Below are 20,393 nucleotides of genomic sequence, written 5' to 3' on the forward strand. Positions count from 1 at the left end.
CTTCCTCTTTTTTTCTCCGGATAGGATTGGCGCGGCTCGCTACGTGCTTGCGCTAGCATTTCCGAGCAAAGATTGGTGTGCGCTTGCTTTTCGCACTGGAGTTTCAACATATCGCTCGTTGCTCCTTCTCTTTCCTCTAGATTGAACTGGTGCGGCTCACTACGTGCTTGCGCTTCCATTTCCGAGCATAGATTGGTGTGCGCCTGGTTTTCCCGCTGGGCTTTCAACAGATGCTCGTTGGTTGCGCTAAAGTAAGGCTGCGAGACGAAGTGAGCGTCGGCTAGCGCAGAAGTGGTTTGTAGCGCACTTAACGTGTAAGCACTCAGGAATGCCGGAAAGCACTCATACAAGGGTCAGAAAACTACGCTTTATTTTCTTTTACTTAGTTATGCACGTTAATACTGGCTAGCGCCGAGCGATGGCTTCTAATACCCGCAGGAAAGTCTTTTTACTGGGTAGCCCGAGCGATCCGTGGCTTCTAACAAACGCAAGAAAGGGTCTTTGCAGCGCACGTGGCCGTTTACTGCCACCATATCCATCACAAGTTGGACTCCAGAAGTGGTGCCGTTATCCTATACCCTCCGCTGGCTAGGTGGCGCTTCTTTTTGACAATAACTTTGTATTTTTGCATGTGAACGCTGGTGATGCAGTCCACAAAGTTCACGCTGTGGTTGACTGCCTCCCAATGCAGATTGAGGCATAGCCCCGATCGCATCCACTAAATTTGGGATACAGTTGTATGCGACCAATTCGTTACTCTGAATAATGGTCCCCGGTTGAACATTGACTAAATAATGGTGGCCAGCGTCGCCGCCTTTCGTCGGTCGACTTTGAAAAGTCCCATGAGCCACCATCTTTAACACCGCCGTAATTTTGGCGGCTCCGCGGAACGTTGTCGCTCGTCATCAGGCGGCCTCGATTGTACTTTCGCTCGCCGCGAGGAAGGCAATCGTCAATTTTCACTACCTTCCCGGGGCCTCCGAGTGGAGGTCGCGCCAGCAGCGCGTTCCTCGTGACCTCACGGGGCTAGTTCCTCCAGTCGGCGATGGCGTGCTCCGATAGAGGAAACAAGTCGCCGGTCAACTTCTTCAACAGCCATATGTCTACACTCGTTCGGACGGCCGAGGCGGTCCGCGTTGGCTAAGTAAATTCCTTCGCCTCTCGGCCCGTGCAGTGCCGTGGTACCGTGTAACTGCGAAAACTGATTTCGGCACCTGTTGCACCGGAAGGCAGCCCGGCGTCCATTCTGAGTTTTCCAATATAATGTGACCACTTCGCCTGCGCAGGTTGGTTGGTCAGGTTTGAACCGCAGATGCTTGCAGGTACGCCAGTACTCTGATGATGCCAACGGACCTGGCCTGGCACTGGGGCGCGGTCGACGAACAGCGCTTGAAGCCGGAGAATGTAGGTGAACGGGTCCAGACGGTCATATTGACGGTTGCTGCCTCTGGGTGCGATGACACAGGCTGCTACTTGCGTCGCTATGCTCGCGAGTTCAACTCGAGAGGGGTTTCGCGATGTACGACTTAGACATGAGTTCGCCTGTCATTCAAAGCGATAGGTCACGCCCCGGGCGAGGCATTTAACTCTCGTGCGCGCGCCAGTGGCGTAGCCAGCCATTTCGTTAGGGGGGGGGGGGGGGGGGGCTCACGTTGCAGTGCGGCCTCCTCCTCATAGAAATTGTCGAGTGATCAAATATATGAATTATACTAGCATAAATTCGTCTGTCAAGAATAAATTCGTCTGTCCCAAAAATTGTGGCAGATATTACTGATATCAATGCTTCCGCGTCTTTTTTTGCCTATTTATTAAGCAAACAAAATATCACACGAACTGTACAACTATATCAGTTCGCGAAACCAGCAAAGCAAGGCATGCAGCTGATATGAAAAGAACAAGTTCAGGACAAATAATTTGAGTAATCTTTGTCATTCAAGAACCTTGTTTACATTTTTGCACATATGCAACGGCCAGGGAAAAACATAAATGGCGCTGTCATTCGTTGCAATAGACTGCGCATGAGCAGCTGTTACCGGTCGTGTATTGTAATTATAGTCGCAACAGTGAGTACATATAAAAAGCAGGAGTTCTGCAAAATATACGTTCGAAATGCGAAGATAGAATCAAATATACAAATGCGACTATACACCACTCCTTATGCGTTTGCCGTCTGCTTCCACACTTGGCTCCGTTACCGTTCATCAGTGCAGCGTAGAATTTCACTTCTCTTGTGTGTCGACTCAACCGAAAGCCAACGCGGAGGATGCGATACGGCTTCTCAAGGGAACGGTGATGAACATGGCGAAAATTATCTGCAGGGGTGTCAGTGAAAACCGCATGCACGGCAACGGCTGAGGCGACTGCGGTAGCTTTAACATTGAAGGACGCCGAATGCAGACGAACATCCGCGGCGGCTGTCCTCACCGACTCAAAGGCGGCGTGTCACCTTTTCCTATCACGGGCGGTACCCCGGGCGGTGATTAGGATGATAGGCAATACGAGTAAGCTCTCTAATTTTCACAGCCTCACATGGTGCCCGGCACACGAAGACGTGGAGGGAAGAGAGAGAGAGAGCAAGGAGAGGAAAGGCAGGGAGGTCAACCAGAAGAGCATCCGGTTTGCTACCCTGCACTAGGGGTAAGGGATAGGGGAAACAGAAAAATCCGAGGGTGGACTGAATAGCCTGAGTACTAAATATCGGAGCGTCGGATCAGCCTCGTAGGAACTTTCCAACAACTGCGAGAGATATCTTGGAACGACAAAGTGAAGAAAGACGGGAGTTTGGCAGGCCCCATCCAAAATTGAGCAGACGGCGAGCGACGGACGGGCGCTGACTCCAAACAAAGACGTATCCTATCTACACAAGCTAAGGTGTGGCAAGCAGCTCCCGGCAAGTGTGCATATAGACAGTGGGGCAGGGACGGTATTGCTAAATTGCGATAATACGTTGATAACAATACGCGGCGCTGGCGCGTTTTGTTGCGCAGTCTTCTGCGCTTGAAGCGCGGAAGCACTGTGCCGCGCACAGTGCGTTCATGCTGTCATAAGCGGGTTTACTAGGCATTTATTCTTTCCTGCTGTTTTTTCGCGTTCCTTGCTATCTCCGTTCACTTACTACCATCGAGCAAACTCGGGTAAAACTCGTGCGAACGAGAAACTCGGCGCATCCTGCATAGCACCCCATGGGCCCAGTTCACAAAAGCTTATTACGCTAGAATTGTTCGTAAGAAAACATTTCAGCGAATCCGGATGCAAGACATATCATCTAAGGCGGTCGGCCAATGGAAAAGAGCACTTTTGAAAGAAAAGCTTTGTGAATCTGGCCCCAGATTTCGAGAGTCGGCAATTGTTCTCACCGCGAAGCGTACGCAGACAAATGTCCGTGGTGTGGCGAAAATCCTACATTGTCACACATCACACTCATATGCGCCAAAAGACCTCCATAAGCGAACACAAACAAATTTACAAAACAATACCTTCTAAGGCATTAGGAGGCATGGCTCCCGGGCGAGGAAGAGGACAGCCAGCTGACTCTCCCGGACCAAGCCCAGTGAGCGGCTTAAGCCAGTGGCGCCCTCGATTAGGGGCTCCACACATATTTCCCTTCTATTTCTACCCTTTCCCACTGTAGTTTTACTCTCTCTCTCGGTCGTCGTATTGGGCTGGCCACTTTTACGGGGGCATGAGCCCTTCATTGTCGTACGTGACGGACACATTTAATAACAGAGGTGATACGCGAATGTGTGAACGCGTACCTCCAATACGGACACCAATACGGACAGTACGGACAATACGGAGAATACGGACCACCAATACGGACAGTAAATATGTTCGTACGATGTTCACAATTATGTGTCACCTCTGTGTCGTGCGCTAAACAGCTTCGCTTTCCACCTTCACAAAGTGGAATGGCTCAGATTTTTCCCTCCTAATCCCGACTACAATATCGACAACTCCTGTTTGCTTTCCAATTAACACCGCTGAGTTCCCGTACCTTAAGTTTACCACACACCTGACATTTTTTTTTTTCTTCCATCGCTCGTAGCGCAGTTCTTAAAGGGTCCCTGAAATGGTTTTTGTCGTACGCGAGGACGCCGAGGGTGCCTCTCAAGCAACGCTTTCTCGCGAGAATTTCGTGTCAGCGTGCTATAACAACACAGGTACAAATGCTTATTCATTACCGTTCCTTCAAGCCGTAGCGTTCCCCCTAAGCATTTACACCTTGCGGCCTTTGCATTGTCCCGCCTCCTTCAAACGGTGAGGCAATTGTTGTCTACGTCCTGTTGATTTGAACCGAGTGCGTCCGTGCGTCTCTTTCCTACACAGTTTTTCTCGTTAAGTAAGAGCTACATGGAACGAAATTTAAGGACTAACTACGCGCGGCGGCATTACGAATGTTCGCTGACTTGCGCCACATGAAGCAAAAAGAGACGGATGCCGCCGTGGTTGTTCGCTACATTGCTGTAAGCGTTTATGCAATGTACAAGCTATAAATTATCTATTCCGATAATATTTCGGTTAGATATTTTAATTATTAAATAATACTGCGGACAGCAGGGCTGTCTGAGCAGGAGATGTGGCTCAAGGTACGAAAACAGGGAATCTTAAAATGCGGAAATCTTACTGTAATTAACAAACAAAAATTTCAGGCAGAAACTTCAATTGCCCAGTTGCAAATGACAACAAGGATTTATGAAAGACCTTCATCTTGGCAAAATATGGGCGCACAACTTCACTTTTGTTTGAGCGTGACGACCCTTTTGAGGGAACACAAATATCACGTGGCAGACCAATTTTAATGTTTTAGCATTAGGAGTGTCAACGTTGAAATAAATGTATGTGTGTGAAGTGGTGGAAGAAAGTAACGTGGTAGATGTCAGTATGTGTATATACATATAGTTGCAACTGACGGTGATCTGCTCCGGACAACTGTCACTCGCATTTCACTTCTCGTAGGGGCAGGATGTGGGTCGAGTGAGCTACTGAAAAACACTTTGGAATGTGGTGAACGCGGTTTCAGTTATGAATCCGCCACTTAAAAGAGGTGCCACGTAATGCTAAGGCATTACCTCACATTTTCCACAAAATCGGCAGTAATTTTTGCCCTATGAAGAGCACATAAAAAAATAGGGGCAGCTTCACATGAAGTATAGTGCGAAGCTGGTGGCCCTTCCCTAGCTTAAACTTTGCTTTCCTTTGCTTAACTTGGTTTGGCTTGGCTGGTTCTTAGCCGTCACTTTGCTAAACTTGGTTTGGCTTGGCTGGTTCTTAGCCAAACTCAGCCTACCAATGTCGCGAAGTTTACAATGTCGCGAAGGCGTTTGGAGCAAGGAGGAGGAAATTTAGGCAAATGTATGTGCTAAACATCACTCCCATTTTGGCTGAGGAAATATTGCCCACTGGTGTGTGCTGTACACGCGCTGGTTATCCCTGGAGTCCGCTGCTTGGTAATTGAAACTGCGCTGGTTGCTTTGGTGCCACACTGGTTCCAGCACAGTAGGAGTATAGATTCAGTTGAATATCAAATTCTTGACACAATTTTATCGGCATATATAGTTTAATATCCTAAATAACGCTATATTTTTGGGTAATCAATGTCTGCTTTGTGTCGCAGCTTGGAATAAACGTGCGTGAGCTGCTCCATTTATCCATGTGCGTCACTGAAAATAACATTTCACTTTTCACATTCCCCTATTGCCTGCGGATAGCTACATCCTTGAGCTGCTGAGCACGAGATCGTGGTATAGAATCTTGGCTGCGGCGGCCGCTTTTCGATGGAGGCGAAATGCAAAAAAGTCCATGTGCTTGCGTTGTAGTGCATGTTAAAGAACCCTAGGTGGTCAAAATATAATCCGGAGCCATCCATTACGGCGTGCCTCATAATCAAAATTGGGTTTGGCGCGTAAAAACCCCGAAATAATCCTTGAGCTAAATTACCCGAAGGTAGATAACGCCTCCGTTTTTAATGTAGTTTGTAGTTATTTATTTATTTCATCTGTCGTCAACTAGCTCACATTCTTCAGCAGCAGTGCATGCATGTTTGCATTTCGTGCACGTTCCCCTCACTTTATGTGTCAGAGTCCGTGACGGCTTCTTGTTGCGGTATTAGATCTGTGTATATGCAGGGACACAACCGATGACTGCGTGTTTATTTGTTTATATTCGATAATGTAACCGGTCCCGGCAAGTTATCGCAGTGTTGTGGAGTCGACACGAAACCAAGCAATCGTTCGGACGCGTTCGAACGGCCCCCAACAAGCCTGCCGCGTATTGATATTATCGAAACTATCCCCTTCAGTCACGAATTTTGATCGACTGTTGATAAATGTTGACATAATTTTATGCCAAGGTGCTGCAGACTCCATAAGAGCAAGTCAAGGTGATAGAATGACTCTTTTTCAATTTTAGGATGAGTCACCTTAATTGCAGAGTGATTGAATACCTAATTATTGTGCAATCTGTACTGATACGTTTCTTCATAAAAAAAACTGAATCACTAGTGTGAATTACATGCATGAGTTAATTATTGATTGCAAGTTTTACTAGAAAGAAAAAAATTATTTGGGGATTATTGCAGAAACGTCCCACGCCACACCTCCCGTTCAACACTGTAGTGCCTTCTCCAAAACAAACTCCGGTAGCGATAGATTTCCCTCAGAACTGAAATGAAGGTACTTGAGGTAAGCAAAACGTTTAATTTACTCTAAGATTACTTTTGGGGTGTATTCCTTGTCATAACTGCAAGGAAATCGCAAGAACAGGTCGCGTACACAACTGTGTACACCGTGAGTGCTATAACAAAGGCTATAACAACGGTGAGGCAATGCGTGCGCTTCCACTTTCTCTACTGTGCTAAAAAATAATAGTTATAAGCTTCTGTGGCTCAAATCTACCCAGTTTAGCACTCGCCAGGTACCCACGCCGAGATCGTTCCCTTCCCCTGAAGGTTAGGCTTAGAGCCCCCCTCGAGGCCGTCTACACGCTGTCGGCCGGTCTGGGCTCAGGAATCAACAAGTCTAACGAGGATAAATTGCATTCTATATTTCAGCTTACGAATCAGTGTTCGTAAATAAAACATTTTTTTCTGTCTGCAGTGTCAGCCCAAGAAGCGATGAGCGCTGATGTTATAAACATACTCATAAGTGCTGTCGCCGAAGGCTGCAAGCCGCACTAAACGATGCTTCTCTGACGAAGATATGGGACTACACAGACGAGTCGATTGAAGCGCATTGTTGAACCATGGCCGCTGGATTGAAAAAAAAAACGAAAAAAAAAGGTACGGCCTGCCGCGTCCACCGGGCAGCAATGGGAGCGAACATGACAGCCGTAGCAGCGGGTGGACAGTGAGGCTAGTTTCGGTACTGGCAATAAAGCGTCGCCATGACACTGGTAGCCCCCCAAAAATTCGGTAACTTTTGCATATGTGGCTCTATCTTTTCATCCTGCATATTTAGTCGCTTGACTTGTTGCGCCAACGGGCGGTGTTTTCGCTCTTATCGCTTCGGCTGCTATTCGGTTAGTCTGCTTCTACCGCTCTCTGCACACCTTTGCATTCTACTGTGCGATGCAACGTTTTATTTCTGTATCGGCCAGTGCGCCAGCGATCTATCAATAACTGAAGAAAAGCCACAAGACGTTCTGCGCGGATCTGGATGGGCTAACACGGGAAGTTCTTCTTTCTGGGGTTGTATGTGCTAAAACCAGTTCTGATTAGGAGGCACGCCGTAGTGATGGGCTCCGGATTAATTTTGACGACCTGGGGTTCTTTAACGTGCACTACAACGCAAGCACACGAGCGTTTTTGCACTTCGCCTCCATCGAAATGAGGCCGCCGCGGCCGGGATTCGATCCCGCGACCTGGTACTCAGCGGCGCAGCGCCTTATCTTACTGAGCCACCGCGGCGGGTTAACACGGGAAGTGACAGCAGGGCCCCTGTTTTCCGCATTCCAAGAGAATTAAAGGTAATCACACTTTTTATGAAGGTTGTAGCGAATAGCAGCTAACCTTATCGAAACAGCTGTAAGAAGAAAGGAAGGGTATTCCGTGCGCGGTAAATTGGTCTGTGGTGTGTGTTTAGATCGTGTGCTTACATCGAAGCTACCTATCGACCTTATTGACAGCAGCTCCTGAGACGAGTGAGTGCTAGCTGACCCGCTGACGGAAATTGCGTTTCGTTACATCTCGGCGACTGCTGTTCAGGTTATGTAATAAGAAACTGATAATGTAGTTTGGCTGAAGATGATTGAATGCTTGCTGCACGGACAAGGGGCTTAAGTAAGAGAACATTGTGCTTGCCGGTTCTTGGTTAGACATTGCAAGTCGCCTACAGCTTCACAAGGTGCGCAAATCAATTGAAGGAGCACTGCGCTAGTGCAGAAAGGCACTGCAGGTGCTGTATTCGTCGCGTTGGCTGCTACGGCGCCCGGTGCATTTTGCGTTATACAGCGAAATGTTGTCGAAAAGAAATAGAAGAACGAAACGCCTGTTCGTCTGTTTTTTATCGAATATTCATCAGCGATGAGCGAAATTTGCGGTTGTTAACTGAGAATTAAGCAGACGAGCAGGTTTTGTTCAGAATGACTGAATTACCTTCGTGTCAAGTCGCGCTGGCTCGCAATGCGTACGAACGTGCTTACATCGGCACTATTGCGAGCTACGCGCTCTGGTGTTCCCGCGAAATATTGATCCCTGTGTGCAAAACAAATTCTTCTAGAGTAGGAGACGCTCATAAACCATTGACCAGTAGCTGACAACATTTACAAGATCGCCTTCCAGTAATAGACATTCTGCAGAACTAGGAATAGAAAAGGAGTATATAAAAAGGTTGAACAAACTAATCCGTCAGTGCCTTATTGACAAGTGAATAATGAATTCAGGGAGCAAGATAAATTAGCTGTGAGAAATTGATGAGTGTTTTCAGGCAGCTGTTGAGAAAGCAGCATTACCAAACCTGTTACTTCAATATAGTAGCAGTTAAAATAAGAATTTGGATTGTTAAATTTTTGTGCCGTATTTTTAGCATAAATGCCACAACAAAATATAAGAATTGACGTACATGAATTGAACGCACTGTTTTGCGGAAAGAGTGCTGAAATGTGTTCCTGCAATTGCGTTGTATGTAAGCATAAAGCTTGTTACTACATTTTTTCCCAGACCACAGATCCTGCACGGACAACTCCACCTGGTCTGTGTTTGGTTATGCGAAATGTGGTGTCTTTAGCCTTTCAATCAGTCTGGCCTAATGATAATTTTTGCGTAAGTAATGACAGATAACTGTTGCGACAAACGATTTCTGTTGGTAGGATAGTCTCATGCAAATAAAAAAAACCTTACTTTAGCTATTCAGAAATTGCAAGAAGCTTTATGTAGATGCACCTATGAATGTGCAGTTTGTACTGTAGATGCGAGATACTCAGGTCTGTAATATTCTTTTGCGTAGATGCGAGATACTCAGGTCTGTAATATTCTTTTGCGTATTGCATGTCTTGCTGTACAAAAGTTGCTGCTGAAATTGTAAAAATAAAGCACATTTCACTGCCTGTTATCGTCCTGCCGAAACACAGCAGCCACGCGCCATGGCATGCTGGCTCACGTATCATAACGGATGGGGTAAAGTTTTAGCAAACACAGATGCACTGCTGGCGTTTATTCAATACACACGCAAAAGAAAATGCTCATTACAAAGAGAGACAGAGAGAGAGGCTGCAAATCCCCAGCTGCTAGAATAATGCAGACTGTAGCAGCAAACGGAACTCGTGCTAATTTCTTCTTGCGTCTGCCAAGAAAATCGCACACTCGTCCAACGCATTGCAAGCGGGATAGCCATCTACCCCTCGCACATCAGCAAAACCGTTTAATAACAGCAGGCTATATGTAACATGCGCGCCGCGTAGCGTAGATGCGTGCTAACATTGCATGGCAATTGCGTTATATTCCACTAGGTGCCCCGTCAGGTAGCAGTTGCATATGTAGCAGTTGTATGCTTCATATACCTGTACCTGGTTAACTCAAGCAGGCTGGGTGAATTTGTCCTCACCCCGTTTTGAAGGCAATTCAATAAATCAACGTCGTCATCATGATCAACGGCATCGTATCGTCCCACGGTTCAAGGGATGTGCCCCACGTAGTCTGGATACCTGTGTTTACTCTTTGGTGCACGCTATGGCGCCTCCTCGCAAGGTGCGAACCCTCGCTGGAGAAGCGAATCGTAGAGCTACGCGCGCGGCTTCGACCAGGCACCGTCGCGCTCATCAAACGGCTGTGCAGGCAGCAGCACTAGCCGCAGCACAAGCTGCAGCTCGCCGTACACGCCAGGCGGACAGTTCAGATCGTTCTCGTGAAAACGACGCAACGATACCTTGCCGCGAAGACCCTGTAGGATAGTGCGTGGTGTCGAAAATATAGCTCCTACAGTTGTGTTTTCTGCCATGATTACTAGGGTCCTGAGCAGGTCATTCCATACCAAGCGACTCATTCATTTTGACTACTACATATTTTGATAAGAAAAACCAAGGCTATTAGTTACCTGCTTGAGTGCTTTAAGAATTATTCCTCACGTGAGTTTCATTTTACTTTTCTTCAGTGCCACCAAAAAAAGTTAGAAAGAAAGAATTCACAAATCTGGTTTCATGCGTGCATGGAAGGCACATTATTGCCATTACTGGACAGCTCTTGGTGCACTTTAAACTCAAGCCTAATTATACCTTTTAATTCTTACTCATATATTGGCATAGCAAAAGAAATCATTTTTGCGAACGTATGTAAAATACAGCTTTGAATTTAAAAAACTACACTGACAATAGCACAGATGCACGGGCAGGTGTATGTATGAAACCAAATTTTTCGTGAAATTTCTGATTGTACCTGTACCTACCTTTGCTTAATCGAACAAACTTCAAATGGTGTGCCATCACGTGAGAGTTTTCAACAAAAGTGAGTTGGTTGGCATAAGATGGCACGAGATACCTAAAAAATATAATACTAACGAAAAACAATCTTTATTGGAAGTATATCGAAAATTAACATAAAACGTAGTGAAATATTACAAAGTACAAGACTTGTATGCTGATCTGAGCCATCCAACGTGGGCTCTTCAGGAGACCAGAATGGTTAACATAAATAAAATTAACATAAGAATGTCAACAGTTTTAAAAACACATTCGTATGGTCATTTGAGAAATCCGAATTGGGCTGTTCAGGAGACTAACATAGCAAACACAACTGAAACAACCCTTGCATTTTGGTTTGATCTGTCCAATTTGTTCTATGCAGGAGACTTTAGGTCTCATGCTAGAATCGAGCCCAGGGTGTTCTTCATATAGGACACGTCGGTACCAGAGAATTTGCTGCAGGTGACGCCTGCAAAAATAACCACAAACAAGAAAAAAACAGAACAAGTTTTCAAAGCGAAGTTCCACGTGCTAGAGTGTGGCACACAATATGCCCTCGTTATCACGAAGTTGATTTATTTGTTTTGCTTGATTCAAACATTTCGCGAGTACAACTTCAGCGCATGACCAGTTTATTTTATTCAAAGTGGAGTCGCACTGGACTCCACTTAGTTTAAAATGCAGAATTGGGCAAAGAGAAACAGCACACTGTGGCACAATACCTTCATGGATATCCTTGATCTCAAAGATGTGAAGTTTGCTTGCCTAGAAACAAAATGGTAAAAAAAAACCTACTGTCATTCATGAAGAAACTTAAGGGCGGACTACTGGCAACTGAAATTATTTCTTGTAATTCTCATAATTAACATGTGCAGCACTTTATGGCGCTTTTCCATGGTCCAAGTACAATACTGTCATGTCACTAAAATTGAATGTGGATTCGTCTGAATTTACGTTTTACGAGCTCACATGCAATTGGAGTGCACTTCTCGCCTAACAATGACTCTTCTTAGGACTCTATACTTTAAGACAAATACTGTTTATAACTGTTTCCTGCCTCAATGACTGTTATAACGAATATTCTCGGTAGTTGTGCACCAAGCTGGTTGCACTAACGCATGCAGAACATGACAGCTATACGAAGAAATGCTCCGCTTTCTAATAGCCATATGCAAATGCAATGGCTTCTTTAACTATTTGAAAGTCACCGTCATACATGTGTGACGCAAAGGAACGTATGAAAAACGCGCCTTTTCAGAACGAAGCGTCGCCTCGAGTCATGCGGTAAGTGCTGCAACCTCCTGGTACTTCTTGAATAAAGTTCTTATTGTGCTGTCGCCCCTTGGCTTACTGAAACGCTAATTTTTTGGTTAGCTCTATGGTGACAGTCACTGCATTAGCTTGGGAGCATTCCCGCTTCTCCTAGTTTACTAAAAAGGGTTTTGCAAATTTCATTATATAAAAAATTATGGTGCTTTATACTGCATACAACAATAAACCTTGTGTAACACTGCGAATACTAAACAAGGTTTGTCGCTTTATTGTCACTTCAAAAAAATATTTGTCCATTTTTTCTCGAAAGTAACTGAGGAACTTACATCTGCAATAAAATGATTTGGGGTGTGCGAATAGCGATTTTGCGACCGAACCGAATATGAATAGGGGAATGCCCGACGCGAATCAAATCTCGAATAGTTTTCAAATAGTGTTTCAATAATGAACAGAGGCTGTCAAAATTACTTGAAATGATGTTCACAACTTACTATTCTTATGGTTAGAAAGTTTTTGTCATTGCATACTACGTTATGAATCCTTGTTTGTTAAGAGCACAAATGGAGCAGCCAACACGTCGTCTTTCCACATTCACAGGACTCTTCAGCAAGCGTGAATAATTGCTGTAGAGCCGGCAATGTACGGCTACCTAAGCGACGTAGCCTGCTCTACAACGCAAGTTCTCCTGTTTTATGTCCATACTACGCACGCGGAGATGATATTTTAATGTAGTTTCGCTCCAATTTTATGTTTATTTTGCGTTTTGATGTATTCGAGAAGAATTCGCAAAATATTCGCATTTATGAACAAGGACTATTCAATTCGAAGACCGAATAGAATAAGACGCTAGTAAATTCTTTGTTCTAGAGTTTTGAATATTCTCGCACCCCTAATAGATATATAACCCCTAAACGGGGACACGCATTTCGCCTCCAAAAATCGGGGTAGCTTACACTAGTGGCGCAAGGCTAAGGACACTGTGGAGCTGATCGGATGCTAGCTGGTCCTGGCTATACGCAGTGATGGTAAGTTATACGAAGTAATGCCAAGTGATGCTAAGTTATAAGTCCATAAGCATTTCGTCGTGGTCGGTGGCATCGGGGAACGCCTTGCGAAGCACTTCTAGTCCGAGCACACGTAGTGGAAGTGGGCGAAAGCTATGCCCAATGTACGGGCGGCGCACAGCAGACGACACGCCGGGATGACGTCACGGCACATGCGCACTAGCGCACAGCTGGTGGGAGCTCGGCCGAGCCTACGCCAGAGGCAGGTGCTGCAGTTACGGACACCGCGAGCGTTCGGCGCTAATGGGGGGAAACTGAGATGCGCGGATGGGCGTCGGCAGCACCTCTGTGCGTTGCCTCGTTGGTGCTGCTACAGTTTGTTTCTCTCTCTCTCGGTCTCATTTTCTCTTTCTCTCTCCCGAGCACAGCGCTCGACGCGCGCACTCGCTCTCGCTCTCATTTGTCATTTGTCACTACTCCGCATGCGCGGCTTGGCATGACGTCACGAGGTTATGCTAGGTGTTCTAGCAGCTCCAGCGTCACTGGTTGCCATGGCTATGGCGTGGATAGCTTTTCGTCAAACGCGCAGTTTTTACGGCTGCCTTAAACAGCTTCGTGGTTAACATGTGACTCCCAACAGGTTAAACAAGCAACTTGAAAGCTCATTGATCTCGATAAAACTATACCCATAGGCTACTTGAGCAATAGTTTATTATAAGCCTGTAGACAGGCAAGTGCTCCCTTGAAATAAGAAAGCAGAAGACACTTCCAACAATTGGAGATTGGGAGTTTTGGACATGTGCCATGGTCTGTATATAAGAACCTTTAGACAACAGTCGCCAACGGCCTATTCGACGGCCTATTTTGTAGGCCTATTCAGTGCTGCTCAAGTTATTTAAACATGTGGGGAAAATTGGCATAAATGTTTTTTTGCCATACACTCTAAGCCAAAAGAGACTAACGGGGGTATAGGGGTTAGTCCTTTGAGGGACTAACTGCGTTGCCACAACCATTACTCCCTTTAGGGACCAACGGAAAGGGACGAACGGTTAGTCTCCTACGAGTTACTCCCTTGGAGATTAACTTTTGGTCCCTCCAGTTGCTCCCGAAGGACTAAATGTTGGTCCTTGCAGTTGCTCCCCGAGGACTATATGTTGGTCCTTGCAGTTGATCCCCGAGGACTAAATGGTGGTCCTTGCAGTTGCTCCCCGAGGACTAAATGTTGGTCCTTGCAGTTACTCTCCGAGGACTAAATGTTGGTCCTTGCAGTTACTCCCCAGGGGATCAACAGTTTAGTCCTCCATTTCTGTAGTTACTCCTTATGGGGTTAATTTTTTGCCTCGAACATGCTTTTCAGAGGCCCAAGACATGAGCAAAGCTGCTTGGGTTGGGATTAATTTTTTTTATCTCAAACATGCTTTTAAGAAACAGAACAAGAGCTGCTTGGTCAAGCGCTGCTTGGGTGCTTGTAACACAAAGTATGGACAATTGAAACAACAGAACACTTTATTTTCTTTTACTGCAGCAACGTGTGTGCCACACGCACAAGCGGAGTTGGCCGCACACCGCTATTAATGCCGACCATGCGGCATATTAGGTCGAATGTTTTTTGCGCTTTTGGTGAAAAAACAATGTCAAATGCCCAGTACAGGGCAATTTGCGTTGCCAGGGCAGGGACAAGGCCATCTTCATCAATCTTTATCGATTCCAGCTCCACATAGAGGGCTCTTGCTTCCAGGAGGCTAGTGCCCTCATACGTAATGGTCGGGACATGATGCAACGCATCCGGGTGCTGCAAAAAAAATTATGGGGTTCTAAGAGTCAAAGCCAAGATATGATTATGAGGCATGCCGTAGATGAGTGGTTTATGCAACAGGTCTATTATCAGCATGCAAGTTGCAGATAATCTTACGTAGGGGGAAATAAAAGCCTCCATCCTCTCCTTGACGAGGCTTGAAAGGACACAAACTGAAGCTGTAGGCTTCAGGTCTGAAATGAAAAGTTTTCACAAATTAGGCATGAGCATCCTACACCCCTGATTGCAAGACCGCATAGAGGAACACAAGCATTGAAAGACAATTTACATTGCAATTACAGTGGAACCCCGATTATAAGACTATAAGAGGGGACCACGCAAAACTGCTGTTTATTCTGGGCATAGTATAATCAAAACTGACAATATAGGCTGTGACGCTGTCTTCCTCAAAAAATGAGTACAGACCGCCTGAATAAGCCTGCAGCACGAACCTACACTGCTTGCAAGGAAGGTAGAGTAAATTATTCAAAAATTACGGTATTGATTCGATTGCAACACGAGTGTACTTTTTCATAATTTTCGTTGCTTGAACTAGACCCTTGTGTTACATTCGAATAACAACAAAATTGACCATTTTAAAACAAATATCCTAAATCCCACGATTTGTTGCATTATGTGGGAAACCTGTAACCTTACGGCTCGATCCAATCCATAGACAAGTCGACCGAAGTCAAAACTTGTTTTTGGTTGGAATCGACGCTGTTTTCGCTGTGCTTGTGACTGATTACGGTGCTGCAATACCCTACGGCCTTTTGTGGTTCGACTCCGTTCATTCGTGGCGTTATGGTGACGCAGTATATTTAGTATTACTGTCGCTTCGAGAGACGAGCAATTTTGATGGCCGGAGGAACTGGGAAAGTCCGCTGTAGCTCAGTGTCTAGACGTCAACGAGTCAACGATTTGCGGATGGCGGGAACAGCGGCAGGCCCACCTTAAATGCGAGGCCAGTCGGGAAGGCTCTGTGCAACTTGAAGTGGCCTGGTACTGACCCCAAATGAAATGACTGTGCGGTCTTTTAAGAAGTAATTAAATCTCAAACAAGCTCGACGGCATGGAAGATGATTCTCGGGCTATCACTTTTGGAGATAGTTTCACTTTCACGAGACTTGCTTATCCCTGCATCGAACCCCTCGAAGTATACAGCCAATAGCTCTCTTGGCGTTGATATCGAGCTTCGGACAGCTCCAGAAACACTTGTCGGAGATGCTTTCAGAGCCGAGTCACGCGAAATTTCTCAAAAGTGAAACTAAGTACGAAAGTGATCGCCCGAAAGACCACCCAAGGAAAACTCCGTCTCCTCTTCAGGCAACCATGATGCGTGAATAGATAGTTTCCAAATTGCGATTTCTTGAATAAAGGTACTATTTCTTTTTCTGTTCATCTTGTGTCACATTAGCGGTTTTATTATTTTTTTATTTCACGTGACTGGAAAGTCACCCCTCGCGTTACATTCGGTTTTGCACAAGTATTACCAGCCGTCCTTGTTTGAATCTTGCGCAGTATATTTGTTTTCCTCAAAGTATGAACTAACTTGCCCAGCAACAAGTTTTATTGAATTACCAGGCTGCTGCAGCGTGCTTACATGGAAGCCTGCGTCTGCTTAGAACAGTTATTTTTTCTTGGACAATACCAGAGAGGCATCGTACCATACGTGTCGGCGTAAAATTGTGTTGTATAATCGAGGTTTTAGTACATTTTGCTGGGACCAAATCAATTAGTCGTAAAAGCTGGGTAGATAATCGAGGTTCCACTGTATAAGGTAATAATACATTGGCCAGTCATGGCTTCCTTCAAGTTGATTAATTTGCTCTCGAGCTGTAAACAGCTAGCCTCCTGGTTAGCTCAGTTGGTAGAGCAACTGCAGCGGTAAGCCAGTGGTCCCAGGATCAAATCCCTGACAAGGACAAATTTTTCTCCAACTTTGAAGCATAATTCAAACAGGCAATCAAAACACAAAAACTAGGAAAACTTGGCTTCAGAATAGAAAACTCGGAGGTGATCAATACACACACAAGTAGGAAAACCTGGCCTTTAGAATAGAAAATTCAGCCTTGTACCTTTCTTTCGCAGCTTTGATTGCGTACAATGGTACTAATAATTCACCTTTCCCTGACCAACTAGCTATGACATGTTGAGTGCTCAGTGTGCAATTGCATGCAGGGTGACTTTTTAAACTAGTTTTCTTCACTGCTAAGCCACAAAGCACAAATCCAAAAGAGCCTGGTACAAGCTTGGAAGCACCACATTGGCTGGTGGTGCTTCATTTTCTTTTCACAAGTGTGCAGTGTAATTCTTATTCCATCATTTTTAACCTAGTTGGATGTGCACTGAAAACTCAATTTGCAAACACATGTAATTGCAAGCAGCAATACAAGTTTCCAGTCCACTTTTGGTTCACAGCTCTTGCACTGAGCTGCCTTGATGTCTGCTAGTTTCGTCATGACAAGAATAAGAATGCACTTTCAGGAGCTTCAGCAAAGTTGCTCTCGAGAACTGCAATTAAGTTCCCCGTTTATCATTTCATCCAGCACTGTTTACAGAACTGGAGTTGTCACTCAGCAATAGCACACAGGCAGTCATGGGTACAGTTTGCTCGCAACGTATGTGCTGTAAGCATTTTTTTTGCGATGTCGAGTGCAGAAGAAATTGATGATGCGACAAAGCCGGCTCGGTATTGGTGGATGGCCCTGTTTGCAAGGTTTTTTTGTCGCTCTCCCCCTTTGAGTATCTTCCAGTATTTATTCCACTGACAAGGGAATAAATTGATAGTTGCAAGTAGCACTCTGTCGTGTGTGTTTCTTTTCTGTGTCTCGTCAAAATGTTGCGCATTCCAACCTCTATTATGAGATGTTCACAACTACGATTGTACGTGTGCGACACTACACATTAAACTGGTACTCTAAGAATGTAAACTGAAGAACAGTGATGCACTAATTTGCCACTAAGAAATGCTCACATCCCATGCAACAAAAGTACCTTTGTGGAGAGGCTGTGCGGCACTCATTGCCTCATCAAGGGAGGCAAAGAAATGCTCCAGGTGGCGCTTCTTCTTGGCCACCTCAATAATTTTGGTGGAAGCCATTGAGAGCACATCTTGCAGTGTTCCCAACAAGCAATTCCTGTTTGTGAGTGAAACTCACTTTGAACCTTTGGATAGTTTGGAGTGCAAAAAAGAGACATCAACATTAGCTTCCTACAAATATACTAACCAGTACTGCTGCAGTAAACACCAAAAGCAAGTAATTTATGGTTTTCCAAATTTCTCGGTTTTTCAATCCAATTTTCATTTTCCAACAGTAACATATACATGTGCATGAAACGATTTCATTTTTCCAATCGCATAATACCAGGGTGAACAATGGTGGTTAAAGCAGAGAAAGACACTCCGGGACATTAGGAAGCCAGCCTTGCATTACAGCAAAATCATTCATAAATCTATATTCAGAACAGGGAAAAAATTGCCCCAAGGAAATTAGGAAGCAAATATTCATGCACTACACTACTTAATAGTTTTAATTTTTCGATGTACAAGGTCTATCCGGAAGACGTGAATTTTGTACATATACGTTGCTTGTACTTCCCAACAAACCAGTTGGCTTTGTTGCATTCATAGTAGTCCCATTCTGAGTCGATGAAATAAATATTTTGGATTGCTGTACAGCTCAGCCAGCGAATACTTCCCGATGGCATCAGTGGATTGGAAACAGCACCCTCCCAAAGTGGATTTGAGTGTTGATAACAGAAAGTCTGTGTGTGGCATAGAGTGTATACTATAGCATCGCTCTAAGCATACTGCATGCTTTTTAAAGTGACAACCTAAACTCGCCGCTCTTCTCCGTCACCTCTTTGTGCGAGACCGCTTCAAGTGCATGCCACTTGCAGAAACGAAAGCAGCTCACCATCGCCACGTTGGCTCGACAAGATACATACAGTGTTCGTGCAAGGTCAGCTAGGAGTGACGCTGGCATGGAAAAACCTCCCTGCATAGCTGCTCCCACAGTTTTCTACGATAAATGGATACTCTCAGAAAACGCTGGTGCAGGTCTGCTGGCATGTGATGGCATGAGCTAGTAGGCGACACGCTGCACACAAATTGCTCCCGATATGTGGCACCACATCGTATCACATGTCTGTAAAATGGCGCCAGTTTTAGCTGAGTACCCTATCCTTGTACAGACACGTGCGCATGCATCGGAAAAAGCAGGACGAGTCATCTGCTCTGCCGACCATGCCTGCAGCTGCTTTCTCTGTCAAAGTTACGAAATGCTCCTTGGTATCAACATCGTGGTTCATCGCCTTTGCGTGCTAGTGAACAATCATGCAAAAGAGAATTTCTTTCCGTGCTTTGGAAAAAGACATTGCATATTCTAGGCAATCTGTGCTGTGGCATTGCATTTATCTAGTTGTTGGTAGTGGTGATGCACTTCACAAGAGGCTAATTGGTACTTGGCATAGTACCGTTCAGCATGTAATGCCGTGTTGCCACCACTACCAGTTACATATTACTGAGGTTTCACTGTATTTTGTTCTTCGTAGATCTCCTAGAACTCGGCAACTATAAGAGAAACATTAAATTTATTTAGTTTTGAAATCAGCATCACAATCTCTACAAAGAAGCAAACTTGCAAAGTCCTAGGTAAAAAATAAATAATTTTCCAGCCGCATCTCCCCTTAAGAGTAAAATTTACCATAGTGGCCAGCATCAATGCTGGGTACTTCTCTGTGACCTGCTCCACAGAAGGTATTTCTTTCGAAATCCATGCACGTCGTGCTGCAAACGTCCTAGACATGCTGTCACTTATATATGCTTTGTCTGGCCTCGCCTTCCTCATCTCCTTCTGCATGCCAGATATATGTGCCGCAATACTTTCTGGGTCCTCTGCATCACAGAGATCAGTAGCCTGAAAAAAAAACATTGTTAGATTCTGTACAAGCAAATGCACCTAGCATAAGCTCATCTGATGCCTGTATTCATACCACGTAAGGCCTTGTAACTATTTTCTGAACATCCTCAGAAATGGTAGGCTTGCATGGCCTCTTGGCTGCCACAGGAGTTGCTTCTCCAGCTTCTTGCCTCATCTTTCTGCGTTCATACTTTGCCCTAAACCTAAGGGCCTCTCGCCAGGAATCCTGCAGAGCATGAAACATTTACCAAAGCTCAGCTCATTGTGCTGCTTAAGCTGGCCACAACAGCCCTTAGATAATCAATGCAGCCGGCAAGCACAGCATAGAACTATACCTGCAGGCAGCTGTCCTGCTAGCACAGTGACCTGCATTCTTTCCCTATACATGAAGCAAGAACAAAGAAAGCACAGCCTCATTCGTATCAAATTCGGTATGCAAAGATACCTTTCTCCTATTTATAACCATCAGCTGAGGCACTAGGGTGCCACTATAATCTAACAATGCCA

General features: G+C 45.2%; 1 long non-coding RNA gene across 1 annotated transcript; it reads right to left on the reverse strand.

Moving 5' to 3' along the window:
• Positions 1 to 14,427: 14,427 nt before the first annotated feature.
• Positions 14,428 to 20,343, reverse strand: LOC119443844 (uncharacterized). Its single transcript, XR_005190313.2, has 4 exons — positions 19,960 to 20,343; positions 17,959 to 19,883; positions 15,079 to 15,155; positions 14,428 to 14,958 (listed from the first exon to the last, which is right to left on the reverse strand). It is a non-coding gene; the product is annotated as an uncharacterized LOC119443844 (long non-coding RNA).
• Positions 20,344 to 20,393: the final 50 nt, after the last annotated feature.

The sequence above is a fragment of the Dermacentor silvarum genome, chromosome 3 (genome assembly GCF_013339745.2).
Source record: "Dermacentor silvarum isolate Dsil-2018 chromosome 3, BIME_Dsil_1.4, whole genome shotgun sequence".
Lineage (NCBI taxonomy): Eukaryota > Metazoa > Arthropoda > Arachnida > Ixodida > Ixodidae > Dermacentor > Dermacentor silvarum.